A 14,667-nucleotide genomic window follows, 5' to 3' on the forward strand; every position below is an offset into this window, starting at 1 on the left:
CACATATGTTTCTTATACATCTGACTTTGATGGTCTTTGTACTGGAGGATCTCGGAAATGTGCCATAAATGGGACCGAAGCTTCAGATGTTCAGTTGCCATCCGGATCGCTCGGTTTTCTGGAAACTTTCCCGGAAGAAAGAAATAATACAACCTGTAAGATGGCTTGTTAATATATATATATATATATATATATATATATATATATATATATATATATGAAGTACATTAGTTGTCAAGAATTTTTATGACTTTTTGCAAGTTTACATATGCGATTTTCGGGGACATTTCTAGAAATACGATTACTGAATCGACGTTTATATTCTAAGATGGAAGAACAGTTGGAAGAAGAGCAGTTTGGTTTCAGAAAGGAAAAAGGTACGAGAGATGCAATTGGACTGCTACGAACAATCGGTGAAAGATATCTAGAATACTACATTATGCAACGAGCCTATAATGAAGGTAATTAAGAAGTAAGTATGGATATTTATTAAACGAGCGGAAGCGAGTTTCATAATTTTCATACGAGCTTCTTAATTACCATTATAGGCGAGTTTCATACGAATTTTTATGCTCGACCATATTTCTAACTTGATATTATTAATTTTTAGCAATGTCCCGTATGTTGTGAGATGTGCGCAGACGCGAAAGTATTGATTTTTTCCGAGGAACAGATGTCCACATTGACCTTGCTAGACCATAAGAACCTACAGAGATAACATTGAAATTAAATTAGACATTGAAAAACGAGATGACAAATTGAATTTATTTGAATATTATTTACAATTAACGCTAATTATTATAGTAACAGAACATAACCTTCTGCGACAGTATTGGATTTCCAGCCTCCGTGACTTTTCGCTAATTCTCTTTCGATTGCATATCCGAGAATAATCGATACTTGCGATTTTATAACGGTAGAAAGCTGACCTGTGATTGGCTGAACAGTTGTAACCTGAGTCGTCATTGGCTGAAAGACCTGACCTTTAATGAGTAGGTGTACTTTAATGACATGCATTAAAGGTCTGCTACCAGGTGTATAATTACTACATTTCGGCATGGTCGAACATAAATAATAAAGAAGTATACTGTATATAGTGTTTATGGCAGAGGTCATTTTCCAGGTTCATCTTGAAGTTGGGCGGATATATAGTCAGGATCAGCTTATTTAATACCCTAAAGGTGAAACCTAACCATTTTTTCCCTATTACTACATATATGCTAGTGAATTATAGTGATTTTCTAGCTCTCAGGTTGAATTTTCTTTTACCAACTTCGTCTCAAATTTCGGTTACTGACAAATACTACAACTGGTAGTTATTTTCTGTTATGTTGGTAGCAATAATTTCCGTTTGCAGTATAGAAAATTGATGAAAATGCAAGCAAGGAAATACATTTTTAGGTTAGGTCTCATAAATCGTAAACTCTTTAGTCAAAGCAATACATTTAATGTCAGACAAAATACATTTTAATATTAGATGATACTAGTCCTAATGACTAACATAATATGCGAGAAGTCCAGGAGGAAAAAGTATTATTTCACAAATTGTTGAATCATTTAGGAAATACCTCGCAACATAAAGATGTGATGTGGTAAATATAAGCAAGACATTATTATTATTATTATTATTATTATTATTATTATTATTATTATTATTATTATTATTATTATTTCAGTACGTAGCATTGTGATTTTACCCTCTTTGGTGATATCTGGTATTAGTTGGCAACAATGAAGAGACGACCAAATTAGACTTTTAGGGTGCTATTCATAGACATTTCGCAGCACGCGCTACGAGCGTACTAAGCTAGCCCCGGCTATCCACTGGTTACTTGTACAGAATTCAAATCATATCCTATCGCTAACACTGGTTTATGAATACGAAAAACCCTGATCATCCACCGGAAACCCGCGCTAAAAATGTCTATGAATACGGCCCTTAGGAACTACACTTACGTGATTCTCACTATAGAACGCTTCAGACTGCTCAAGAGTATTTTCTGGGGACTTTTGGATTAAAAATTAAGAAAGAGATTCATTATATAGGGTACAAACATAATAATCATTTATTTATCCCCTTTGGATGCCTAATTTATGGTTTCAGTATTTTATGTATTACTAATGCAGTAAATAACGATATTCGTTTCTTTTTTTTATATACGATAAGTTGAACGTGACTGCGATATGAGTTAGCCAACAATGCTAATTGTTATGAACGTCATTTTTATCGACAGTGAGTTGGCGAACTGTTGTTTAGCCGTTATAATTTAATTTATATTTAAAAAACTGCCATAGCCTACAGACCTCGTTTATTTTATGCAGTTTTATCGGGAGATTAAATTTGTTATGTCCCTCTGGATAAAACATTCAATTCGCATCCTGATCTATACTAATAATAAATCTGTAGCCGAAATTTTTCTGGTAATTTTCGATTTTCCAAAAATAATTGGTCCTAACATATATAATTAACCACCCTGAAACCGAAAATCGCTTTTTTGAAATTTTTGTTTGTATGTCTGTCTGTCTGTCTGTCTGTCTGTCTGTATGTTTGTTACCTTTTCACGCGATAATGGCTCAACCAATTTCGATGAAAATTGGAATATAAATTAAGTTCGTTGTAACTTATGTTATAGGCTATATGGTATTCAAAATACGTTATTTAAAAGGAGGGTTATAAGGGGGCCTGAATTAAATAAATCGAAATATCTCTCTTATTATTGATTTTTATGATAAATGTTACATAACAAAAGTTTCTTTAAAAATGATTTCTGATAAGTTTTATTCTCTGAAAAATGTTGATAGAACTGATATTTAATGAGATAAATGAGTTTTAAAATTAAAATAACTGCCATCTAAGGCGGTCAACTGAAATAAAAAACAAATGACTTCGTCTATAAGGAGCCTTGGACACAACAATCGAAAGCTATGAAACATAGCCTACAGACAATGTTTCTGTGTTCGTATGAAGTAATATCGGAAGGTAAATTAACCGATTTGAATAATTAATTATTATTTCATCATTGGAAAGTGTAGTTTCTCTGGATGGACATAATGCTATAATGTTATTACAGTAACTTGTGAGTGAATTGAGGACAGGTAAGATTAAAATAGCTTCTTATGCACAGAAAACTTGATAGGTTATTCTGTATATTCATTTCCTGTATTTCTTATAATAATGTTTATGAACATATTCATTTTTATCTCAGAGAATTAACGAGCAACGAGAGTGTATTGATTTAGTATGCAGTAATAGTACGTTAGCTTAGCAATCCATTATTTTATAATTCAAATTTTAACTATGCTCAATTGAATCGTGTTAAAATACATAAAATACATATGCAATAAATGCAATGCAAAAAAATTGGGTAATGAGCCAAGCAGATTATGTTGCGCTGTTGTAAAAGTTGTTCCTCCTGAGATTCAAGAGCTCCCACAACAAATTAAAAACTTTCTAATTCGACTACATCCGTTATCAACACACTTTTTCATAATATAATATAATATAAACGTAATAACAAATCTGTAGCCAAAATGTTTCTGTTAATTTTCGCTTTTCCAAAAATAATTGGTAATAACAATTAAGAAACATGTTAAAGGAATTGTCATTGCATCAAATGAGTGGTCTCTGGATCAAAATGATCGCATTTTAATATTTTAAATACAATTTAAATTAAGTAACATATTAAACGATTTATCCTTCTATCAAACACAAATGTTCCCTGGATCAAATGTCCTATTTTAATTACGTAATTACCTTATATTTATTTGTAATTGGTGCAGCGGAGCGCACGGGTACGGCTAGTAACTAAATAAATCTGCCATAAATGTCTCATGGAAAAAAAGGAACACCTTCACTGCCGTCATTTTATTTTTCTTAAGACAGCTGAAGTTAGAATTTACTGAAAAATGTATAAAGTAAGATCCAAACAGGGAGTCAACAAATGAAAGAACACTATAGCCTGTAAACAATCTTTATTCATGTCAATTTATTCACGTCATTTGACAGTATTTTGCACTTATATTTTTAATTTCCATTTTCACTTATTGTATTCCATATCTATAATTTTACAGTAGCATTGAAGCTTTAAGATTTGAAACAATTTTTTTGTGAGATGAAGTGGCGCCATTCATATTTGCTGTTGGAAATCAAACATTTATGCAAAACAAAACTATAATTTCAACATTAATTTATGAAGTAAACATCACTTAGAGAAAATATTGATTTTTACATTATGAAATAAAATTTGATTAATGTAGGGGACTTTTGCGCGTCCCGGCAAAAATTACGGGGACGCCGGACACCTAGGCCAAAAAGGGGACTGTCTCGTTTTACGTCTTGTAAGTTTATAACTAAACCAAGTCATCTTCTCTCTTGAAGGAAAATAATCTATTACATTTCATTATTGACGAGTCGTTATAACTTAGAGTGAATCGATTCAGTTCGAAATTTATTGTCGAACGGCTAGGTACCCGTGCGCTCCGCTGCACCCGTTAGAAATAAATATAAAGTAATTACATAATTGAAATAGGACGTTTGGTAAAGGGAACATTCGTGTTTGATAGAAGGATAAATCGTTTAATATGTTACTTAATTTAAATTGTATTTAAATAATTAAAATGCGGTCATTTTGATCCAGAGAGCAATCATTTGGTGCAATGACAATTCCTTTAACATGTTTCTTAATTGTTATTACATGCAACCATAGTTTAATGAAGATTGACATATCATTTAGTTTTAATGTGTATACTTTATATTACTTGCTATATGTTTCCATTGAATTATGGTAATAACTTAATTTTAACCCTTGTTTTCTACGTCTTCAGTAAATGGCACTTGGCCCACCATGATTCTGAACGCTTCAGATAACTTAAATAGTGATACAGCATAAACAGTGATATGTAATTATATTTTTTTCTTTCGAAAATGTAAGAATTCACGATCTCCTATGTACCATTGCCATGGAATGAATAAATGTGTTTTTCGTTCCTACTAAAAAAGTTTATATTTTGCACATAGGAGTTACTGCAGGAACAACAACGCTATAATCTGAGGCGGCGGTGAAAATGTATTGTATTGTTATTTTAAAAGTCTTGTATATCCTTAAATATCAGTCCTATCAAAATTTTGCATAGAATAAAACTTATCGAAAATCATTTTTAAAGAAACTTTTGCTATGTAAGATGTTTCATTAAAATTAATAATAAGGGAGATATTTCGATTTATTTAATTCAGGCCCCCTTATAATCGCCCTTTTAAATAAAGTATTTTGAATGCCATATAGCTTAAAATCTAAGTTACAACGAACTTAATTTATATTCCAATTTTCATATAAATCGGTTCAGCCATTATCGCGTGAAAAGGTAACAAACAGACAGACAGACAAAACAAACAAAAATTTCAAAAAAGTTATTTCTGGTTTCAGCATGTTTCCACGTATTCACATTTTTTTTAATGTTCTAGTGATATTTAACTTATTTTATATTTTTGTTTTCATATTTTCCGATAATGGTATATCTATAATGTGATAAGTTGAGCTATATATAATCATAATTTTCCTTACTGTGTGTACTTAAAAATATTGTATTCATTGTATGCTTTGTACTGCACTATTTTATTACTACCGGTATTATTATTATTATTATTATTATTATTATTATTATTATTATTATTATTATTATTATTATTATCTGCTGTCCAAAAATCTGAAAGTTAGAATTTATAAAACAGTTATATTACCGGTTCTTCTGTATGGTTGTGAAACTTGGACTCTCACTCTGAGAGAGGAACATAGGTTAAGGGTGTTTGAGAATAAGGTGCTTAGGAAAATATTTGGGGCTAAGCGGGATGAAGTTACAGGAGAATGCAGAAAGTTACACAACACAGAACTGCACGCATTGTATTCTTCACCTGACATAATTAGGAACTTAAAATCCAGACGTTTGAGATGGGCAGGGCATGTAGCACTTATGGGCGAATCCAGAAATGCATATAGAGTGTTATTTGGGAGACCGGAGGGAAAAAGACCTTTAGGGAGGCCGAGACGTAGATGGGAGGATAATATTAAAATTGATTTGAGGGAGGTGGGGTATGATGATAGAGACTGGATTAATCTTGCACAGGATAGGGACCGATGGCGGGCTTATGTGAGGGCGGCAATGGACCTTCGGGTGCCTTAAAAGCCATTTGTAAGTAAGTATTATTATTATTATTATTATTATTATTATTATTATTATTATCATCATCATCATCATCAATAACTGTCTTATTTTTTTATACTTTGTACGTTTCATTTATTTTGACCTGCTGTTCACATTTTATTATGCTTTTTTCTTTCTTTCTGTATGTTATATATTATGTCTGATTTCTACTTACTTTTGTTTAAAATTTATTATTATTATCTTATTCAGTTTTGTGTGTAAAATTGTAGTGTTTTTGTAACGTTTTTACTCCTGGTTGAGTGTTAGAGAAGGCCGTATGGCCTTAACTCTGCCAGGTTAAATAAATCATTATTATTATTATTATTATTATTATTATTATTATTATTATTATTATTATTATTAATTATACATTTTGACACCAATTATTTTTGGAAAATCGAAAATTACCAGAAAAATTTCGGTTACAGATTTATTATTAGTATAGATTATATTATACGAGTTGTTGCAATGAGTGAATGATGTTTTCGGCGCAGGTAGTAGCGGGACAGGTGGTGGCCGCCCGGTTTCACTTTCTCCTGCGTTTAGTTCAGTCCGCGGGAGCAGGCTGCAGCAGCAGGTCGAGGAAGCCGTTTGGGGTGACTCACTGCACAAGGTAAGGGAGGCTCTACCTGTTGCAGCGGATAAAGCCGTGGGAATGTGAGGAATGTAGACTGGATCCAGGGTTCATTTGCATGTCCACGTGGTACCCTAGTGAATATGCGATGTCGTAGAGGTTATTGGAGAACGATAAGATTATGATATGGCGATAATGGTACGAGAAGCTATCCAGTAACCGCTTATATATCTTGAAAATGTATCAGAAGAAGGCAGCTAGCTCGGAGTTACTGTCAAGAGGACTTAATATATAAATAGTCCTCTTCCTACTTGTCTTCAACAATCTGTGGTTTGATTTTCACCACTGACCCACGTGGTTTTCATAATTGACCCAGGCGTCATTTTCTAGATGTAATTCGTACTTCGCATAACTAGATCTAGATGATTTTGTTTTACTAGATATTTTGTGTTAACATATTACATTTTTCATTTTCATCCTCTGGTTGAATAGGAGAAGGCCTTACGCCTTATCTCTGATAAATAAAGCATTATTATTATTATTATTATTATTATTATTATTATTATTATTATTATTAGTAGTAGTAGTAGTAGTAGTAGTAGTAGTAGTAGAAGATATTGCCCTTGAGGGGGGGGACGATAGTGACTCAAGTCCACACCTGTGAAGTAATGGTTAGCGCGTCTAGCCGCGAAACCAGGTGGCCCGGGTTCGATTCCCGGTCGGGGCAAGTTACCTGGTTGAGGTTTTTTTTCCGGGGTTTTCCCTCAACCCAATATAAGCAAATGCTGGATAACTTTCGGTGTTGGACCCCGGATTCATTTCACCGGCATTATCACCTTCATCTCATTCAGATGCTAAAGCGTCGTAAAATAACCTACTAAAATAAAAATAAAAATAGTGACTCAAAGTTAATTCATGTCCACCCTTCTGCACTGCCACGCAATACGAATACTAGAAGTACAGCAATAGGTAACTTATTTTATACCACTTCCAATTCACTCATTTATTTAAATAATATTATATATACGAGTATATATTCAGCTCTTAACTTTTCGTTATCAATTGTTACGTCAAAGCTTTCCATTTCTTTGTGATAAACGGGAAATGTCATGTTTTAATTTATAAATTTTCGTTCAAGTCTTAGCTTCATCGCGTTTAGGGGCATACGCAAGGGGGGGGGGGTATTACCGGGTTTGAACCCTGCCCCCCTTGAACTTAAAATAATACATATATTTCAATATATTTGATCGTTTCATGGATTTTTCTGTTGTGTAAAGTAAAGTAAAGTAAAGTGTTTTACCCATCATATAGCCTACAAATAACATACACACACACACACACACACACACACACACAATTATTGTATAAGTGTAATAATAGCACAAGCATTTTTTATTATACAAAATTAAACACAAATTAAAATTTGTTAAAAATTGGATGGCAGTGAAAAAATTACGTTTCAAAGATTTTATAAGAATATTCATGAATATTTTCTATTAGAACATAGTGTAATATTAATAAATATACCGTAACATAATAGTAATTATAATAATACACAAAATTTAAAATACTCGTAATATAAATTGTAAACAATTTTAATAATGATCCCTCCCCCCTTGACAAAATTCTGCATACGCCACTGACCGCGTTTATGTTTGTTGCTGAATAGTGTGTAAATTGAAAATGAATCCTATGCCAATCAGTATTTAATTTAATATTAGAAACATTTACCTTCAACTGTTAATAATTTACTCCCGCAACAGTCAGCAGTGTGGGGCACAAGAAAGGATGCTTGTCCACCTTGATAGTTCTGCCCACCCAATTGCCCCTCCAAATTAAAAATCCTGCGCCGTCGCTGTTCTCTTTGTGCATCGAAAGAAAGAACTGGATTTACATTTCGCCAGCATGATGATGATGATGATGATGATGATGATGATGATGATGATGATGATGATTAACAGAACAAATAAAACAGAAAATTTCCTACGAAAACGTCACCTAAATACTTTCTTTGTTTACTAGAAATTCCCCTAAATTCGCCAGGATTAGAGCTTGGGAGGTTAAGGTCTACGTTTGAGTGTAGTATGTGGAAGATAAAGTCTAGAATGCGGATTGTGATATAATACTCTGTTTGCAGTTCAAATAACTGAACAGATAAGAAGCCGTCAATGTATGTCAGAGGATTCATTATTATCAATATCAACAGTATTTCGTAAACACGTGTGCAGTTCGCGTACAGCAGCTTATTGGGCTGTTGGTTCATGCCCGTTCTCCTCGTTTACAATAAGCTTCCTGCTTTATTCGTCAAAAACCTCTGTCTCCCGCGGATTCCTGCAGAGACATTTGTTCACAAAAAAACGAAGTGGTGGACTGAAACATCTGGCTGGTGATTACGCCTGGACCCCTCATAATCAGAGACAGGATTCTTGTATGTGACGTACGACAGGGGGCACCGGACTTTTCTACTTTTCCAAAGAAGTCGTGCTCAGATTTTGACACCCGTCTAAAAGCAACGCCGTGTGAGTTTGTTATATTGTTGGCTGTCAACGCCAGATTTTCTCCAAGAGATGAGAGGCAATCAATAGTAAAAAGGTACTTCTACACCATGTTCGTTGAGACTTCCACATCCATAATTTTTTTGCATAGAGGACAATCAAATAACACTAACTACTAGTATATTGTTGATATAACATTATCACTTGTATTTTGAGTGATCTACAGATTTCGAGAGGAGAACTTGGTGTTTCATTGTGTTATAGCTAGACTGCGGAAGTTTATCCAAAGGCGTATTTTTTTTTTTCGGAATATGTATTATATGTCTTTCTCGTGTTAAATTTTATCGTACTGGTTAACAGGCTGAAACATGTAAACCAGCTACGGTAAAATTTAACACGAGAAGACATATAATACATATTCCGAAAGTGTTAAAAGTTGTGTAATCAAGATGTATTTTTTTAATTCGTATATTTAAAGACTATATTTCTTTGCTAATCATGTTTTGTAGATTAAAATAAAGCACATGTCGATTATTTGTCATAAATGCATATTTAAATTTATTTTGCATAATTGAAGAGCACAAATTTAATATTTTTTGTCATTTTTATCGACTTCAACAATCTGCAAATCCCAAGGGAAAGTAATTATTTCATTATTGGTAACACTGTAACAATATAATGTTATGAGAAACCAATTGCCCAATTTAACTTATTGTTTATTAGTTTACTGCCAACAACAATGTAATTTGAGTGATTGACTCACTGAAGTTTCTGGTCGTTTCTTAACACGTTCAGAAACCAGCATATAAGAAGCTAATTGTTGCGTCGACAGTCCTATACATTTTATTTTGACTGCTGCGTTAACACTGACATAGGCCTAGTATGCATACAGTATTTTGTATCTTTGCCCAGAATAAAGCAGCAACTCAAGGGATACTTTGGCTAAGCAGTAATGTTTAGGCTTACTGCATACATAGTAACTTATTTTCAGTGTATATTTGATCAATATTAAGTCCATAAATGCATGCATATTTTCCTAATTATTTTAGTACATAAATTTCAACGATCTCTTCTCAGAAATTGCACTCCTTTTCTTATACAGTTCAGCATTCCTAGCGCACGTTTTAGAAACTTATCTTGAAATTATAGCGGAATGAAAAATCCGGTTTCCCTTCTTAAGATAAACATTATTATGATATGAAGTCGTCAGAAATATATTTGGAAAAGTGTTTTCTTTTCGAGAGAAATGGTACCAAAGAAGCTGTATTTTATTGAAAGCTGTGTGTGTCATCAATTAAATTAAAAGGAATATCGATAAGTTCTCTTTTGATAAAATGTCAGTTCCGTGTGTGTTATAAACTTATGCTATAAATATATTATTCTAATCTTAATTTTCTTCTCACATGAACTTTCAAAAGTACAAGGTAAACAGGTTCACTATACCTGTCTGTTCTGAGATGCGTCAACAAACCATGAATCATGGCCTTACGTATAAAGCATATTGAAAACTATCCAGCGCGTTGTGAGGAAACTGTGTAGGAACTTCTTGGAGAGAGGACATTTAGAGAATGGAATGGAATTTCCGGGAGGGGGCACTATGACAGTTTTGCGACCTTTTACGATCTATTGCGCTAACCCTCAATCTAGACGCATTCCTAAACCCACACCGGTTGACTACACTAAGGTTCGCTGCGTACCCAGGTTTCGAGCAGGCAACCCCACCTTAGTACTTCACGTTTTAAAACAGTCCGATTCCCGCTATGTTAATATTTGTATTTGTGGCCATAATACCGCACCTCTCCGCTAGATGTCAGCTTTGCGACATTTCGCACTCACGTCAATGCTGCTAGTATACAGCTGTCCGGTATTATTATAGTAAGGTATTTGATATTAGTCACTTTGTTATACAATATATTATATTTTATTCAAAGTAAAGTTAAAGAAACAAACCAAAGCTATACTTGAAACACAGTAACATTAAACTTTCAAACAATACAACATTGGTATTAATACAACAATGAAATTAAGTTCATATTAGTTATCTTTATAATATATTATAAAATACTAATTTTACTCCATTTTTTTATATTCTAAAACTCACCAGCATTATGTTTATTTGCTGCGCAGTTTCCATTCCATCATTAATGATACTGTGATATGATGATTTTTAAATAATTCTTTCGATATGAACTTAGGGCTTAGATGCATTGATAATATCGATTCATATTCTTATCTGGAAATAGTGTATTATCGATTGTTATTCTATTATAGCCAACTTAATTAAATTAATTCATGTTTATTAATAATACGTGATGTCACTGCCTTCTCCAAACTTATTCATTATAGTTTTTAAGTAGATATTTTCCCTGTACCTTATAGTGTTTAAAAACCCCGCCATGGTGACATACAAACAATCAATTTTTGGTTCTCAATTATTCAAACAATAGGTATCGATAATTTCATTTATCGAACTGTTATTTCCGTTGACCTTTTTTTAGGAGATATATTAACTGGCTCTATTTATAATGCATCTGTTGTGAAATTAGTTGGATTTTCCTTATAAATATTTTTAATTGAATTCTGTTAGTATATTGTTATATCGTGTAGTTCTTGAGTCAAATATCCTTATTTACGTTTACACCTTGCTTGCAATGTAACACGCACCTACAATCTTTCCTGTTAAAGGCAGTGACAATGACAGAAAAGTAAGACTGATCTCTCACAGACTGATAAACTTCAACGTCCTGTCTCCACGGACACGAATATGTTTAGAATGACAGTATTCCTGTAGCTGAATAAATTTGTTCAACAAACACACATGGATATTTACTCAGAGTTAACACAGAAGAACACATTCGTCTGACATAAATTACGTTTGCTATTCTCCGTTTTCGGAAACATTACGTAATATGACAATGACCTAAGCCACCTTGACCCAACAAATAAAAGGCAATATGGTAAGAGAGTCCAAATTTCCCTACGAGTTGGCGTTTGCGGATATTCCCACAATGGATTTAAAAACGCTCTTCGTTCCATGGCCGACCATATAAAATGTAGGCCTACTATAGGCCTACATACAGTATTACTAAATTTGTCTTTAAACAGATACGTAGTCCATAGAAAATTTCCTGGGGCTAGATTGGAACGTTCTGAAGAAGTAATATCTTACTATTTTCGGGCTTGGAAATCAAATGGCCTTGAATCACATTTTAGGAATAATTTCTCCTTGGCACAGTTTTCAGAATTATGAGATCCGCTGTTTAGATACTGAAATAGCTTGATTTTAATCTGTTGACCGTGTGTGTACTGATAAATAAAATGTTAAGCATTGTCAACTGCCTGAACTTAAAGCATAAAAAAGAATACTTGGAGTAGTCTTCTATTTATTTCATGTATAAAATTCAGTCCAACTTGAGTTTCATTCGGACCACATGGTGCTAACAACAAGGACAAAATTGCGACGACTGTCTCATTGGTTCGACACCCGCTCACACCAGATGCCCTGAAGTTCATTCTTAACGTCATGAAGGTCGACGACCGAGGCTTTCTCTTTCCCATGCCGATATAACAATAATATGCACTTTCCCATATACGTAGTGCAGGGAAAGTATATGGAGTAGGGACCAAGTGGCATCTCAGCGTCCATTGTTCGGAATTTTGTATGGGACAATAAAGCCTCGCAGCACGCATTCCATCAGACCTGTTGCATGTCGCAGGAGGAAACAAGTGCAGAGCAGTCCGACTAACCCATTTATTTTACAATAATGGATCAGAGCTTGAAGGGCATGAAGTGCATCAATATAAAAGCACTATTTACTTTTATCATCGGTCCAAAATTGTCATCACTACTGTCACGACTCGCGGAAACAAGACAAACGAATTTCATTGATTTCTGCCGTTCGTTTGTTTACCTACTCAGCGTTCTAGAAATAAGAAATTCCAGCCGTGGCATACTGGGAGTTAGGTGGAGGGAGTTCTTGCTCTAACATGCAAGTTTGAAATCTCATAAGTCACTGTACGGGATCAAATCCCAATTAGGGCATGAATGTTTAATAATAATACTTACTTACAAATGGCTTTTAAGGAACCCGAAGGTTCATTGCCGCCCTCACATAAGCCTGCCATCGGTCCCTATCCTGTGCAAGATTAATCCAGTCTGTATCATCATATCCCACCTCCCTCAAATCCATTTTAATATTATCCTCCCATCTACGTCTCGGCCTCCCTAAAGGTCTTTTTCCCTCCGGTCTCCCAAATAACACTCTATATGCATTTCTGGATTCGCCCATACGTGCTACATGCCCTGCCCATCTCAAACGTCTGGATTTTAAGTTTCCAATTATGTTAGGTGAAAAATACAATGCGTGCAGTTCTGTGTTGTGTAACTTTCTCCATTCTCCTGTAACTTCATCCCGCTTAGCCTCAAATATTTTCCTAAGAACCTTATTCTCAAACACCCTTAACCTATGTTCCTCTCAGAGTGAGAGTCCAAGTTTCACAACCATACAGAACAACCGGTAATATAACTGTTTTATAAATTCTAACTTTCAGATTTTTGGACAGCAGACTGGATGATAAGAGCTTTAATAATAATAATAATAATAATAATAATAATAATAATAATAATAATAATAATAATATCACCATCATCATCTAGTTGTCATGAAATTAGGCCATTTCTTGACGTGTTCCGATCTCACTGTCCAAAAGTTTTTTTCTAGATCTTCCTTGACTTCTCCTTCCTCTTGGGACGTAGTTCTTCAAAATTTTGGGTAGTCTGTTTCTTGCCATTCTCTGTACGTGTTGAAACCATTTTGTTTTATAATTTTCAATTTTTTTTTCTAATACTGGAACTATTTTTAATTCTTCTGCAATCTCTGTATAGTTTTGTAGTCCAACCAAGTGTAACCTGCTGTTTTTCGCATGTACAGTAAAACCTGTTCAAGACGGAAGTGACATGGTCCCGATTTTTTTTCCGTTATGGACAGGTTTCCGTATTATTCAGGTGTGAAGTTAAAATACAATACAAAATGGCATGCCGCAAACTGCAAGAAGTACAAAACATTTCGTTTAACACTACTGCCATTAAATCAGCTTTCTGTCGCTTATTCCAGTGGTGAATCATATTGAAGAAAAATCTCATTTTCTGTTTAATGTTATACTATTAAATCATACTAAATTTAATATCTAACGCTATACTGTAATAGTGTACTGTATATCACTGCACATTATTTAATTTATTGGTGTAGGAGCCATCCATTAGAAGCCTTGAATTCTGACTTAACTTTTTTTTTGGCAGTTCAAGGGTTTGTTTTGCAGAATAGATCCAGAAATTGGCACGGTCTTTGAAAAGGTATGAAAAACTCATTCTCACAACAGTTAATTTATTTCCACATAACC

At 33.8% G+C, this 14,667-nt stretch overlaps 1 protein-coding gene across 5 annotated transcripts in view; it reads left to right on the top strand.

The window, feature by feature from the left end:
* The first annotated feature begins 6,692 nt into the window (after nucleotides 1-6,692).
* LOC138708827 (echinoderm microtubule-associated protein-like 2) overlaps nucleotides 6,693-14,667 on the top strand; it is a 227,934-nt gene continuing 219,959 nt past the window's right edge. For all 5 annotated transcript variants that reach the window (XM_069839034.1, XM_069839036.1, XM_069839037.1 and 2 more), the window contains exon 1: nucleotides 6,693-6,811. The gene's annotated coding sequence lies outside the window, so the exon portion shown is untranslated. The remainder of the gene's footprint in view (nucleotides 6,812-14,667) is intronic.

The sequence above is a fragment of the Periplaneta americana genome, chromosome 11, assembly GCF_040183065.1.
Source record: "Periplaneta americana isolate PAMFEO1 chromosome 11, P.americana_PAMFEO1_priV1, whole genome shotgun sequence".
Classification (NCBI taxonomy): Eukaryota; Metazoa; Arthropoda; class Insecta; order Blattodea; family Blattidae; genus Periplaneta; species Periplaneta americana.